We start from the raw sequence: 15970 nt of genomic DNA, 5'->3' as shown, positions 1-15970 counted from the left end.
CTGTTCCTCAGAAGGTGGCTATTCTCTATTGGGCTGTTTGCCAAAAAAACCCACCCAAATCGTTCAATACTTAAGAGAGAGCATGAGGCTTCTCAGCGCATTCTCAGGGTGTTGTAGCAGGTGTGTGGGACCTGTCCCTACACTGTGAATGGCCTTGTTCTTTTGTTTTGTATTATTTTCTTCTTCTGTTAAAACCTTTCTCGTTTTTCAAGACATGCTTGACCATGCCGTCTCACTAGTTATTGAAACCATTTTCTGTGAGGTACTGGACACCCTCAGAGGTATCGAACCCTCAAAGAGCTAAATACACCCAGCTCTTTGAGAAATTCAATACACATGGCCCCTTGTTGGCCGTGCCAAAGAGGGGGCTGAGGTTCTCCGAGCCAAAGGACAGCCTGGTGCTGCTCAGGGACTGCCCACAGTGGAGCCGCAGCCCAGCTCTGAGCCCTGCTGGGGGGTCACACACACAGGGGCTCCCATCCTGAGCGTGCAGCTGGGTGAGTGAAGGGAGCCTGACATCCCTGGAGGTCTCTGCCTCCATCTGAGCGCTCCCCCAGTGTAGGCACTGAGCGAGGGCAGCGTTGCAGCGCCCGTCCGTCTGTGCCCTCTGACGGGCGCGGTGTAGAGCATCCCTCACCCAGCACCCAGTGTGACTGCCCAAAGATGTTTTTCTGCATTAAAGACCGTCTCTCTCCAGACCTTAGTTAACATCCCGATTAATGCAGAATCATGAATTATTCATCAAACCGCCAATGAGGCCATTAAGTTTCCCATCCTTTGAAGACACCGATACCTATTCCTATTACAAGAGCAAAGGAGGAGGCTGCAGATCTAATTGCAGGCAACAAAGTGAGGAAGACTCCTGTCTGCTGCTTTCCTAGTGAGCCTGAAAAGCCTCTCTTTTATAGAGGTGTCAATAGCAATTTCATTCCCTTTTCAGAGAAACAAGTGCCTTTAACCATTTAAACCCCCTTAAACTGACGGCCTTTGTGCTTCGATTACAGACACAATGCAGAGAAAACCAGCCCGGCTGGATGCAGGGTCCCCCGCGGGGGAAGGTCCAGCCTGTGGCCAGAGGGGTCGTGGGTGCTGCTCTGCCCTCCTGACCCTCCCGACCTCTCCCAGCTGGGACAAGCCTCTCCCTGCTAATCTGAGCCTGCATGTGGGGCTGGAAGGGCAAGGTTTGGTGCATCAAGGCTGCACTTTGTGACACAGAGCAGAACCTCTCACCTCTGAGGGACACCCTGCTTCACCCTGCAGACACCTCCAAAAGCCCCCACATTGCTTCAGGAGGCCTGGGCAGCCAGTGCCTGACTTGGCATCTCAGGAGACATTTTCTCACTGCTTTGCCTTCCCCTGCTGGCTTTGTCCTGCTCAAAACTGCTCATGGAAGTGGCCTTCTGAAGCCCACAGGGGTCACTTTGCTGCAGAACTCAAGCCTCTGGCTGGGCATGGTGGTTCTCTTTGCTGTTCAAAATGCGTCAATAGCTCTGGGCTAAGTGGACGACAGCAGCATTAATAAATAATAAAACACATCAATAGTTCTGGGGGATTTTATAGCCACTCCTATCTCAAGATCTCAAAATGCTTCACAAATTTGTGGAGCCTTACACATGCTCTTGACAGACTGAGTGGAAATGAGCCGGGACATGCAGGAGAGCAAGAACCAGATCACAGCCTCTGCCCCCAGGCTGTGAACCTGTTGGGCCACAGCTCTAAGCAGCCTGCACTTGTACAAACATCCAGGGATGCTGCTTTTGCTCCCTGATTTTTATAGGCAAAGCACCATTTTGGTTGGATAGAAAAAAAATCAGGGAGGCTGCTTCTTCTTGTTGAAATTTTTTCCAGCAACTTTTGGTATAAAGAGCCCAGAAGAGTGATGGTGATACCCACCAGTAAGCACTGGCCTGTTTATGTGCTGTGAACCATGTCCTGAAGGGAGCATAGTACCACTGTCATATTGTTTTGATGTTAAAATGCAATAGTATTAATTGATAAGGGAAGAAGATTGTTTGGTCCAGGCAATCTCATCCTCCAGGTAGAGTTAAGCAAATTAATAGTTAAACAAGGACGTAATGAGTTTTAAGGGTAGTTTGCTTTCAGAGTCCTTCTAGCAGGGATTGTATTAAACCTGGTCCCAATTAGCTCATGGCTGGAGCGAACTTGAGGAGACTTTGCTGGGCAGGCTGAAGGGCCACAACTGTAGGAAAGCCTGGAGGAAGACACCCTGTCTTCTTTCTCCATGCTTTCAAGGTGTTTGCAAGCTCACCACATTGAAACGTGTTTCTTTTGGCATTGCAGTGGCCTTGACTGACTTGTTGCTCAGTCTGGTCTGAGGAGGGTTGCAGATGGCAGCAACTGAAAACTCGAGTATGAAGAAGTTGCCTGGTCTGAGTCTTTCAGGGAATAAAGTCCTGTTGAACAGCAATATTAGCAGAAAAGGTTTTCTCTTCATCCCATCTAAACTGACTTTTTAGTCTTGGCACAAGGCAGCAGGGAAGAGAAGGGACAAAGCAAGGCACAAAATGCACCTTTCTCTCTGACCTATGCTCGGTTATGTCCTCTCCGATGGTTCCCCAGGACAAATTGTCTGTGCTGGCAGTCTCTAGTGAGGAAGATCTCATCTCCTAGGTGAAACCTTTTTCACCCACTGAAGATTTAGTTGTTTTTGTACTGAAGGCCAAAAAAAATCCCATGGAGACTTAGATCCTCTTCTGTTTCCAGGAACATTGAGGGGAGGGAGTGATTTCCACTGCAGCAGCCGAGTACTCGGCAACGTGACTGTGCATGGTCCACCCCAGGGCTGCCTCACTGCACACCAAAAGTTGTACCAAACTTTACCCCTTAATCACTGAAAAAAATGTAAGTGGATCAAAATAATTTAGGAAATAATTTCCAAAAAACCTCATAGGAATTCAGCATCTGCACTTATCTGCTAAGCTGCAGAATAGTGATTTTGGTTCAGAAGTGATGCTGGAAGCAGTTTCTGAACTGTGTTAAGATCTTTCTTGGCTAATACAAGCCCAAAGTGGCTACAGCAAAAGCAAAATGCTTATGTGGCTTTGTAGAAAAGCTTCCCAAGTTCCTGGATAACAAGAGCAAAGGAGAATCCAGTTGATTTTGGTTTGGTTTTTTTCCTTTTTATCAGCCTCAATTTTATTTTAACCCACCTTGGCGGGAGGTGGATTCCTTTGGCAAACATGCTGCTATTGGTGCAGCAAGTCCCCTGTGCTGATGCTAAAGGCTGCAGCACCCCAAGGTTCAGTGAGCCACAGATGCAGCCTTGCCCCTGGGTTTATAATGGCTTGTCTGAAAAAACAGGGAAGGCACAGCACAGAGCCACAAAAAGAGAGGAGAGCTAGAGGAAATAGGAGAGGAGACCTCTTAAAAGAGGCAGAGAGAAGTGAGAAGAATTTGACTTCTGTGCCCAAGTAGCTGAACAGAGAGAAAGCATCAGATAAGGAGGGGCTCCTTAATCTTGGGAGGTAAATCAGGGAGTGCATCCCTGGCTGGTGAAAAGAAGCAAAGAAAGTTCAACAGGGCTTGTGTTTTTGGCAGTGGTGACAGCAAGCCTTGGGGACAAATCACCCACAGCAGAGGCTGCTTTGTCTCAAACACTCTTAATAGTCCCTCTTTTGAGATAGGCGTAATCAACAGAAGCCATTAATCTTAATGTTGGGGTAATTAAGCTTAAATATAGGGCAACTGAGTGAAAATGAATAGGCTGGGATGTATGGGAAATCAGATGGAATAATTCTTTGTGGCCTTCCAGTATACAAACAAGCTCTGTAGACCTTTGAGCCCCAGAGATGCTGTGTTTCACTGTGAAAAGGTGTGGGTTTACTAACACCAGATACCCTTCCAGACCACTTTCACAGAAGCTGGAGGATGTTGCTGGTGTAGAATTGTTATGAACAAGTTTGTAAGTTAATCGATTGTTGCCATGTTCTGTTAATTGTTAAATGTTACCATGTCAAATGTTGATCACCAAGATGAATGCATAGATTCTGTTAATCACCATCTTTTTAATTACCCTAACCAACAATCCCTTACCTCTATCCTTTTTCTGTTGGGTATGGCCTCTGCTCCCCAAAATGGCACACAACATGCAAATGAAAGGACACTGGGACACTGGGTACTACTCAAAGATAAAGAACCCTTAAGACAATGAGCCAGTGCAAAATCCAAGACTAGAAATAGATTGGCGTAGCAATGGAGAAGAAAAGACCACCAACCAAAGCTCCACCTTGTTGCCATGACCTAACAGTTCTCCATCTGCAAGAGATCTTCAGAGAACGAGCCCAAAATGGGACTTGCCAGGCACGCCCGTGAGGAGGGCAGCCCCAGCTCTGCCCTACAGCTGCCCTCCTTGATGATCAGTGGCGGCATGCGCGACCCTAGGCCCCCCACCCAAAGCTGATTTCATAGTGAAGGCATTAAAAAGGAGCAGGTCTCCTTGCCCATTCATTTCAGAATGGCTCTGGAGTTATTTTGAATGTTGGCAGATCCGCTCCCGCTCTCTTTCTGCTCCTCCAGAGCCTGCAGGATGTGAAGGGATCCGGGTCCAAGGCCGTGGCCAAGGGCTGCTCCCGCCGAAAGCGTGCGGGTGGCGCTGGTGTCGGGGCGGGGACGGGCAGTGCCACACGTGTGCTCAGCTGGTGCCACCCGAGGAAAGGTCAGCCCCGACCCTGCCATTTGCAGCGGGAGCAGAAAGCTGTCCGTGCTGGAGGTGTCCCTGAGCAGGGAGGGAGGCAGCGCCGGGGGCGCTCTCCACAGTGTAAATGTCACTGCCCATCGCCTCCTCCTCTGCCCAGCCCTCCATGGAAACCTTTCAGCTTTATCGAGGGAAATGCATTTCTTTCTGTCTGCTTTCCCTTTTATGACTGTGCTGGTTCTGATTTTTTCCAGCCACATTTATTTTATTAATTTTTAAATCGCCGTTAGTTTCAGCCACGTTGTCGTGCTGAGCAACACTGGGGAGAAAATGTGAATATGCTGTTCTGCCCAAACCTGGGGCACGTACAGCCAGGTGGCAGTTCAGGCTTGGCTTCTCATCCGGAAGCTGGAGCTGTGTTTCTAACACAGCACCCACCCAGCATGAAATTGTAATGGATCACGCCTTGCCCTAGGTCCTTGGCTTATCCTTGGTTGACACTGAATTAAAGGACATGATGTGTGGGACTCAGTAAATCCCTAACCTGCTGTCCCAGAGACAAGTATTTCCAACCTCACTGCACTGACACACGAGATTAGTGGGAGAGGTGCCCTCAGTGCCACAGGCAGAAATGGGTCAGCTCCTATTTGGAAAGCTCTCTACTTGAAGTGAGCAGCCATGCAGCCTGTAGGAATAAAAGGCCAAAAATCCTGTGTTTTCTGCCTCGCAGCCCTGCTGAGATTCACAGGCAGTGAGTCCTCAGCAGCTGAACAGGACCATTTTTGTGGTGGATATTAGCTTTGTGAATTGTACTTTATTAGAAATTAGGGAACAGTGCATCTTAGGAGCTGCACTTATTAAGTGTAAAACTCCTTGCTACCACCAATGCCCCTGAATTTGTATAAAGTATATCAGCCAAGAATTGATTTATTAAAGGCTTTATTGTAAACTTTTCAAATGCAATACCAGTGTCCCCACTGCTTCTAATAACTGAGTGCAACAACAAGACAAATCTCATATCTATTGCCCTTTCCCTCTTCCCTTTGCCCTAATCAAATCCTTTATTCATTCTTTTTCTGACATACCAGGTTTCCTGGCTTGGTTCAGCAGTGACTAAGTAGCTGTACAGTAACAGAACAGTGCTGTCTTTGTTCTGGAAAAGTGGAGAAATGAGATGTATGATCTTGAACTAAGGAAGCTCACAAGTAAAAAGGAAGCCACGTGTATTCCAGCACGAGCTGGGTTGAATTTCTCAATGCTGCCTAGAAAGACAGCAAAGAAAAAAACAAACTCATTTGTTGTTTTGTTTTACCACCTCTTAAATGACCCAAAGCCCATCAGAGCTGATGGTGTTTTGCTGGTTAAACTGATGATACTCATCTGCCTCTCACACATTTGCCTTATTTTCTCCACTTCACTCTCCCACTGTCTGTTTGCTCTCCCACACTGCACATGCTCATCCTGCCAGCTGGGATCACGAGGAGCCCTGATTATGTTCTTTCTCCTGCATAGCATCATGTCTTCAGCTGGTATTTTGGACAGCAAATCATCCCCAAAGCTGCACTTCACTTAGGACAGCCTACTGTGCTTCTTCCATCATGTGGGCCCCTCCAAAGACAGCTCAGTTGACGTGCATCCTCTAAGGAAACCTTAGCTGTATCCCTTCCTGGGTCATTTCAGTAAGTCCCATTGATTCACCAAGCTTGTAGAAAGCAAAACTGAAGTGTAGGAGGTTTTCCCTGCCGTGTGAATCTGCAGGACAAGAAGGCAGAGCCACGCTGTGCTTTCCATGGTGGTTGGAATGCCCCCAGTCTGCCTGTGCTCCTGGACTGGCCACAGTCCCTCTGGGAGCATTCTAAAAGGGAGAGCTCATCTGCCACAAATGTGTTACTGCTGCAAGGTGCAGGTGGGACAGGGTAGGGAGATCCACTTGTATTACATGAGAGTCGTAAGTGGAGGCAGAAATCATGACTCAAGTCCTCTTAATCATAAGACAAACAGCCTGTTTTATTGTTTAAAACTTTCTTATATAGGGGGTTCAAAACTCCTGGATCTAGACACTGATTGGTTTGAGTTTTAGCCCTGCTCAGCTCTTGACCAGTGATGTCTGCTCTCTGGACTGGCTATGATTGACTGAGGTCTCTGCACAAGATCTCTTATTCACCCAGGGACTTCTAGAACAAACCAGGTCAGCTGAACTGGAGTTGCCATGACGAGATTTATTTTGTCTTAGCTAAAGACTAGCTGTGACACACTCGAGCTGAGGACAAACCCCTGCTCCTCCCTGGAGCTGCTGTAGCCAGGTATTGAGCTGGAGAGCAAAGCCCTGTTTTACTTGCTGGTAACCTTGCAAAATCTACACAGACATTCAAGGCATGCATCAAGCAGGAAAGGGGAGTGCAGAAAGGGTGGAAGCCAGATGTGAGCTGGCTCATTCGAAGGTTTGTGCACAGACCTGGGCAGCATTGCTTTGTCTGCTCTTTTCAGCCTGCCCTTTGAGCCATTCCACAGCATGTACACCAGTGGTGCAGTTCATTCCCCTGGGAAATCTGGCTTCTCCAGCCATCCAGTGGTGTGTGTAGTCTCCCCTGTGTCCAGCTGGGATTCTGTCCTGGTGAGATGTGCTCCTGCTCTAGGTCTGGCCCTCAAAGGCAGAAAGATCTGCCTGCCCAGAGCCTGCTCTTTGGGAGAAACATCTGAGCTGGCTACAGGACACTGAGCCTAATGGGGAAGAGAGGCAGGGACAGCTTGACAAGGACCCCAGCTGCTGGAGAAACCAGCTGGAGGCTCCTCAGAGCAGCAGAACAGGGGTGCAGAGCCAGGCCACAGAGCTGATGGGAAGAAAGACACTTGGAGAAGGCTTCTACACTTCACAGCAGTGTAGAAGGCTCAGTAAAACCAAGCCTAAAAAGGACTTGTCTTCCAGTCACGAGTGGGAGGGGAGTTAGTTTTAATCCTTTTTGGTGATGGTTTTGACCCTTTTACTGTAGTTCTTTATTCCAGGAGTTCATTTCTCAGGAGTAGGAGGCAGTCACAGGGGCTTCTGGTGATGTGCTCACAGCAAGGGAAGGCTTGTGTAAATCCACCTCAAAGGTCTTCAGCTTCTGAAAACCCATGGCCAGGTTTATCCCTTCAGCCAGTTTCTGTGGTCTTCTTTGGCCAGTCAGGACTGGTTACATCAGCATCAAGCCAGAGCCACTTCTTGGCCCAAGCAGGGACCCCAGTGGGAGGGCAATTCTGGACTGGAAGTGTGCAGTGTCCCAGCAGCACTTTGCAGAGCAGGCCCTCAGGTTTCCAGCCTGCTGGGATGTGTTACTGTAGCAAATCCTGTTTCCCAGATTTTTCTTCGTTGGTGGGAGCCTCATGAAACACAGGGCTACCTTCTGCTCTTTCCCATGTCTTGGGGGTCCTTTAGGTACTGTGGGCTGTTTTCTCCATCAGGGTGGTTTCCCTGTGTGTTCCCCGTGGGAAGAGCCATCACTGTGGTCGTGACACTGGAATTCATTATGAGATGACTGTGACAGCTTCAGGAAATAAACAGAGGGAGCAGATGGGCTTCCAGAGACCAGAAATCCCATTTCTCTAAGAACATCCTCAATAATTGGATATGTGCAAAAACAAAGGAAGGAAGGAAGGAAGGAAAAAATGCTGAAGGCTTGGGACAGCCTGTGGGCAGAATTGCCTTAATGAGTGAGCCCTTTCTGGTGGCTGCAGCGTGGTGGGCACCTGCAGAGCTGCACATGAATCACCTGACATGCTCTTTGTTTCACTGTGCTGTTACTCATGGAGCTGTTGCAGGAAGCTTTCCACCCCGCCACCCCAAAGCACGGTTATCCTTCAGGACTTTGCGTTCCGTCAGCTCGCTGGTGTGACACAGTCACCTCATTTAACTGGGACTTTTTTTCCCTCCTTTAAGTGCACTGTTGTGAAAGTATTCTCTTTGCTTCTTTGCTCTTGAGGCAGTGGCTGAACCCCATTTTCCTTCCCCCTTCCCCATCCCACTTTGCCCATCTGTAAATCCTGTTCTCCTGCGTTGAAATGCCTTTGCTGCACAAAAAATTACATCCTCAAGGGTGGTATTTGGCAATACATAGAAGACAGGAGAACTGGAGGAGGCTGTGGAAGCAATGGCCACCTAAAGCATTAGGTACTGCTCACAGCAGACCCGCTTGGCTCCAAACCCCTTCTAGCCAGTTTTGGGTTTTTTCTTAGAAGGGATTTTAGAATTTGATACCTAAATAATTGCTGTGATAAGTTTTGTGCTTTCTGCAGCACTTTTGAGTTGTGCAGGAAAAGGAAAAGCCTAGAATCCATTTTATTATTTTTAATGAAAAGCCTCAATATTCTCAGGATAGGGAGTCAATCTTCCAGCCACTTCTGAAAGTGGTGGTAACTTGCTGATTTTCTGGAAGCGACATTTGGTGTCTCCCAGAGGGCTCAGACACACAGTGATACCCTCCTTCATGTTGAGAGTGTGCTGTCCTGGGTTTGCTCCCTGAGAAGAAGCAGATTTTCCTAAAAATCCCTTGAATTGTGCTCCAGCCACAACCTCATACACAGTGATTTAAATTGCCAGTGCAAATGAAAGTTGGTTCAAACAGCTCCTTGTCTGTAGTGATAAATTAAAATGAAGAGCTCCAAAATATGCAAAGATGCAAAATAATCCTGGCAGGGGGGAGTTAATCAGGCATTAAAACCCAGGGCAGAGTCCAGGCAGAGATTAGAGAGTTGCTCTTTAATCAAAGCAGCTGAGCTCATGTGTGCCTGTTAGTAACACTGCTTTTCAACCTGGAATTGGAGTTAGAAAAGCAAGGATTTCCTGTAATTCCATTAATACTATTATTATTTGTGCAATGATCTAGAAGCATTCACTTCAGCTGTGGTCTGGGATCAGGTGCTGTCAACCCCACTCCCTGTTCCTGCTGGAGCAGCAGTGGGATGGGGAGATCCTGCCTGGCTTGGTCCCTCACACTGCAGGAACCGTGGCAAAGCATTGCTTGTGCAGGGGAACAGCTCCCCTGGGCCCTGCTGCCCCTCCTGTGCTGGTCACGGTGAGGATGATGCTCTCTCTTACTCCCAGGGCCTGGGGAGCACAGCCCAGCAGAGCTCTGTGCACAGCCCAGGCCCTGCCGTGCTCACAGCCAGGCAGGGGTGTGGTGGGTTGGGGTGTAAGCTGGGAGCTCAGTCCCACAAAGCTTTCCCTCATCACCCGTGCTGGGAGTGATGCTTTGTGTGCCCTCCAAGGCTCCACCACCAAACTGGAATGTTGCTGCTGAGTGGCTTCAGCCCTCAGGCACAGCCAAACTCTGGGCAGACCAAAGAGGGACCAGAAGCCACTTGAAGGTGTCAGCACTGCACGCACAGCAGTGCCAGCCCCTGGCTCCTGCCTGGTGGAGCTGTGCACATGTGAGAGCACAGGATCAGCAGGGCCCTGAGCTCCTCATTGTCAGGATTTAAGGATGGATTTGAGCTGAGCAGCTCAAGCACAGGGCAGCTGCCCTTGTGGTTGCTGCTTGGTTTCTCCTGGCCTGAATGCCAGTGTGTTTCACCTCTCACCAGGCTGCCTCTCTGCATGAGTGCCTCTCCTCCCAGCTCTGGCAAGGTCTCCACTCACCAAGCAGAGCTGGTGCTTACCGGAGCTTGCTGGGCCCTCCTGGGTGCTTACTCAAGTGAAACTCTTTATGGCATTGGGAAGGCTGCCAGGTCTGTGAGACACAGCACCAGGTTTGCACTCCCACATGCACATGGTCCCTGAGAAATTGCAGCCCAGACTCTTTGGTCCTTCCTAGTGCCTGGACAGGGTGGGTTGTTACAAGCAAAGCAGAAGGAATGGTAGATAAGGAGCTCATTTTGGCAGTTGTCAAAGTTTTCGTGGCTCAGGTTTTGTTCAGGTAGCAGGTCAGGCAGACACAGGTTGGCTTTGCTTATCACTGGTCTTGGAAAGCTTCTTGTCCAAACCTGGCTGCAATCTGTGCCTTTTGCCTTCAACCCTCTGCATTTCCATGCTGATCCATTTGAGCAACGGTGTTTGAATGAGCTTTGCCCAACAGTTGCTCCATGATACTCCAAGGAACAGAGAAATAGAGCAAGTCCCTTTGTTTCCTCCAAGGGTGCCAGTGATGGCTGGCTTGAGAGAGTAGATACAAGTCTACTTAACTTCCTAATTTTTTAACTAAACTCCAAGTATTTCACTGTTCATTGATCATGACCTGTCTCCTCCCTAGCAGATGGATGTGTATTGGGGACAGTCCTCATTTTTCAGGATTAGAGAGAGTCTTTTCTCCACCCTAGGCATTGTGCAGCCATGAGAAGTGCTTGCCAGAGGCACTGTCTGCTGGCTGACCTGGCACTCTGCTCTTAAGTTTGGCTTTTCTTGATGTTAATGATTCTCATCACTTTCCAGCTAGGATAGTGCTGTATATTGTGGGCCATAGAGAGTGCTAAAAGGAAATAAAGCATTTGGGAATAGGCCCATGCACACAAAACTCAGCTGATCTTCATCTTGAAATTCAACAATAAATAAAAGGAGGTAAAGATATTTGCAAGAACACCACCTTGTTGCTTTTCTGTGCTAAAAGGCTATGAAATAGAGATGTGTGTGCAGACACATGAGGATGCTGCTGGGCAGAGTGATCTCCAGGTCCTGTGCTGACACCCTGCTCCTCTCCATGGTGATGGGCTGCAGTACCCACTCCTTGTTGATTGATGCTCATTGCCATCAGGACTGCAGGGCAGCAAAGGCACTGAAAACAGGCCAGCCACAAAAATGGCTCTTCTGAGTTGATTTCTGCTGTGTTAGGAGAAAAACAGTCTAGGAAGGAAAATGCAAGAGAGAGCTGGGACAATCAAAGGCAGCACAGGGGAGAGACTGCTAAATAAAAGCAGTGGCAGTGATGTGCCCCCACGAGGAAAGGCTGCTTTCTCCATTAAGAGTTAACACTGGATCATCACAATCCCTATTTTTAACTGTCTCCAGCAGTTTCCTAGCAGCCTGCTTTGACTGGGTTATGCTGAAGGCCTGCCTTAATGTTAGTGCCATTGGGGAAAAGAGGAATTCCTGTGCTGGCCCGGGAGCGGCAGGACATTCCCAGAGTGTCCTGCTTTGCTCATTGCCTTTTCCACAGCTTCTGTCTGGTTGAAATAAGAGCCCTTCTAAAATTTCCAAGCAATTAAATTAAAACTCCTTGGAAGGCAGGCCTGGGCTGGCTCTCAGGAAGGGAGGCTGACTGCAAGGAGAGTTAGCAGTGCTGGTGTTGAGCTGTACAGCAATGCTTGGAGCAGTTTGCCCTCCCATGGCCAGTTGGAGCTTGCAGCTTCTGTTCTCCACTGCTGCCACAGAGGATTCCTTTGGCTCAGATGGAGTCAGACTCTGGATTAGCATCGTGCTCTTTGCCTGTGTCTTTACTCCAACCCCAGGATAATCTGTCTGAAAGGGAGAGCAGGGGCTCGTGGAGAGTGCCCAGCACCACCTTCTCCAGCAGCACCTGCTTCCTTGCAGGCAGTTCTGACTTCTTGGGGATACCACGGGCCTGCTCTGCATTCTGTGGTTTGTTCACTTGTTTGTGGTTTGTTGAGGCTCTTGTGTAAGCTCCAAAATGCCCAGAGCTGCTGCACCTCAGTGGGAGCACCTGACAGTGATTGCAGGCCAGAGTCCTGCTGGATACAAGCTCTCTGGAGACCCCTGCGTTCACAAGACAAGGGAAAATGGCCTCAAGGTGTGCCAGGGGAGGTTCAGGTTGGACATCAGATTGAATTTTTTCACTGAAAGGGTGGGTAATCATTGGAATGGGCCACCCACGGCAGTGGTGGAGTCACCATCCCTGGAGGTGTTCAGAAAAGGAGCAGATGTGGCCCTTGGTGATCTGGTTTAGGGGTTTGGCAGTGTTGGGCTAAGGGTTGGACTTGCAGATGTCAGAGGTCTTTTCCAGCCTTTATGATTCTGTGGTTCACGGATCCCGTTGTGAGATCATTCCTGCATTTTGGGGATCCCTCACACATCCCTGAGGTCTGAGCAGCCCCACTGCAGGGTGTGCCTGCCACAGGGGCTGCAACCTGCCCAGCGTGCATGGGATCAACAGAGCCACAGAGCAAAGGGGGATAAAACAGGAAACTATTTTGCTTTTCATCAAGGTTTTGCATAGGAAAACAAGAGATTAACTGCATACTCCCAATTTCTGCACTTTTTTGGTTTTTAAATTGCATTTCGTGAGATTCAGCCTTTCAGGCATTTAGGCAGCAGACAGCCAGCAGTAGATAGGCTGATTCCTGCCTCCTTCCCACCATCTTTAGTGACATCCCAGTAGACAACCAGGTATGAGGCACTGATGTTTCTTTCCTCCATCCCTCAATAGTTTGCCCGTTGAATTTGTTGGGTGTCCCTTCCCCAGCATCTTCAGCAGATTCCCAAACCCCAGCTATCCCTGCAGCCCAGACTATCTGCAGTGGATTTCCAGGCAGTATGTGCATGACAGCAGTACCTTCTCCCTGGTGTCCTGTGGTGTCCCCAGCCCCACTCTCCAGGAGACAAAGCACAGGAATCTGGTCCCTGTTAATAGACCATTAGCACCAGCAACATCCAGAGTTGAATGTCTTGGTCTTTGAGCAGCCAGCAGTTCCTGTGCAGTGTCCAGTGCAGCAAGTGTGGAAAGCCAGATGATTTTAATGACAGGGTGTCCATTGAAGTCTCTGGTTTGCAGGAGGTTGTGATAATTTCCTCTTTCTCCCAGATAAAAGAAATGCAGAGTAAGAGAAGTTCCTTGGCCACTGCTGGGTGGACACTTTGAACATCTCATTTAATTTACTAGATAATGATCACATTTATGGAACAGCTTGTTTCAATTTTCTCATTATCACTAACGGAGATGATAGCTTATTTAATCCACTTCTGCACCACTTCACAGACAATGAGAAATGTGGGAAGGAAAGTCATTCAGAAGAGCATGTGGAGCCCTGGTGTAAGCAGGTTGGTACAGATGAACCTTCAGTGTGGAAGCCTCAGGTTTCTGATGAAGGTCACTTATAGGAAGCCATATGGAACTGAGTAATTTTGCAGGACCTGTGCTGTTGTCCATTCAGGACTCAGGTCAGGCTGGAGTTCAGTGGCTGAACCAGAGGCCAGAGCTTTTTCTCTGAGACAGTAAGAAGCCTGTGCTGTTAAAAGACTGATGTATTGTCTGCCAAGAGGACTGAAGCAAATGATGAATGAGATCAGAGATGAATTTGCTCTAATACTAATACGTTATATGTAAGAGCACAGAGTGTTTCCGCTGATCCTGAAAGAAATTTAATCCTCTGCCACTGAGAAGGAAATGGGCTTGTAAGTCTGAGGAAGGAATGCATCATAATCCCAGCAGAATTAGGCAGTGATTTCTTGGCACTGGAGATCTGGCAGGATTTTGAAGTGGAACAGGAGCAGGTTTAGCCAGTAGATTTCAGCAATGGCAAGTGGGGTGAAGGACACCTGTGGTCTCTTGGCTGTCCCTGGGCTGTTGTGTCTGTTTTCATATCCTTACCCATATAATAGTAGCAAGATTAATTATCCAGGGTTTTCACGTGGAAGGGAGCAAGTTTTCATGCTGCTAAACCACCTCCTTCCCTGCTCACAGGGCATGTAAAGCCCTGCCATGGGACAGGATGGGATCCCAGCTTCACTGTCAGCCACGGAGGAGAATCACCCAAGGGGAGCTGCCAGAGAGCTCTGACATCTTCTCTTGATTTTTCCAATGTGACAAACAAACAAACCCACCAGCTGTCCATAGCAGAGCAGGGAGAATGTGACTGAAGGATTTTATTTACCTTTGCACCTTTTCTGAAGGCTTATGCAGACCCCTGAAGCATAAAGTAAAATTCTCCTCTTTATTTCAGTTGGCTTCTAAAGAAGGAGGTACAAAGGAGGGGCCTGAAGTATTCAGACACTGAGCTGTGTTCAGTGGTCTCTCCCTAGAATCTTCTGGAGAAGTCAAATGAAAAGCCAGCTGTGCATTGCAAGGGATTTGTTTTTCCAAATAGAAATTATAAGATGAGGAGAAAGGCTGTGTTTTCAAAAGCAAGGAACTCTTTGTACTCCAATTGTAAATCAGACTTTCCTGTATCCATCATATAAAATATCTGCTTGACCTGTAGCTGTTTAGGAATTATTCTTTAAATATTCTTTTGAGCACCAGTGTCAGAGCTCTGTCTAAAAAGTCCTTTATAATGGGCTCTTCTGTCTTCAGCTCCTACTCATTTTATGCTAATTGCTGACAAGTCATAATTTTCCAGTAAACCACTCAGAATAAGCTCCATGTAGATATTAATGACACAATAAGTCTTTGAGCAGCCACCGAGACTGAAACATGAAAAGCTAAAGGCATTTCCTCTTGGAATTTGACCCCCTGACGTACTGCTTGTCTTCTAGGCAACAGGCACAAATTCTGTGTGGGGATGGTTGGTTTCTAATCCCCAGGTCACAGTGATGAGCTGAGCAGTTACCTACAGGATCAGCTGCTTTAGGATGGGAGTGCCTGGGTTGCAATTCCTGCCCTGAGTTAGGGGAATGAGGTGCCCAGATCCCAGCAGGTCTGGCAGCAGGCAGTGCCACATTTACTGAGGGTTCCTGGAAGCCAGGCTGTCGCCTCAGGCGCTGCTGCCTGCACTCCCACTCCAGCCTTGGGGAGGGGTGGCTGTGAGTTGTGTGGCATGGAGGGGTGGCCAGGGGCACTGGTGATCAGAGGAAGACTCAGACAGGACTGGGGTACCCCTCCTGCCTGAGGAGAGAGCCTGGGTAGGCAGCCCCAGGAAGGGGTGCCCCAGGAGGAACTTGTGGCCAGACCACCTAAGCTAAGGGATAAATCCTCCCGTGCATTTAGCCCTGCAGACACACATCTGCTGTCCAGTGGTGAGCGGGGGAAATTCTACAGAGAGAGCTCATTCCAGCAAGATTTAGCCCTATTAGTTTTTGGAGGAAGCCCAGGAAAAATTCCGTTGGAAAGCTGAAAGCTATTATGGCAGGATAGCTGCTAAGTGACTTGGTATTTGCCCTTGGAGACCAGCTCTCCCAACTTTATGAAAAATTATATAATCTGATTCTCTGGTTTTGTGTCACTGCAGGCCCAGTGTAGTGTTTTCTACAGAATGATCATGATGTTCAACATCTGCCATTGTATTTCAGTTCTTTTTTTTTTTATTGGTAGAACAAAAAGGAAAATTAGAAAGAATATGCTGAAAATATAAAATTTCTTACTGACTTGCTTCTCCTTGGAGTACAGTAAGTTGTGGAACACTGTAGAATTTTCAGTCCTTTCAGAAACTTTATTAAGTAACTCCTAGTGTCGCTTA

This window comes from Prinia subflava, chromosome 14, assembly GCF_021018805.1.
Source record: "Prinia subflava isolate CZ2003 ecotype Zambia chromosome 14, Cam_Psub_1.2, whole genome shotgun sequence".
Taxonomy (NCBI): Eukaryota; Metazoa; Chordata; class Aves; order Passeriformes; family Cisticolidae; genus Prinia; species Prinia subflava.
The sequence above is the reverse complement of the archived record's forward strand: the minus strand, read 5'-3'. Positions refer to the sequence as shown.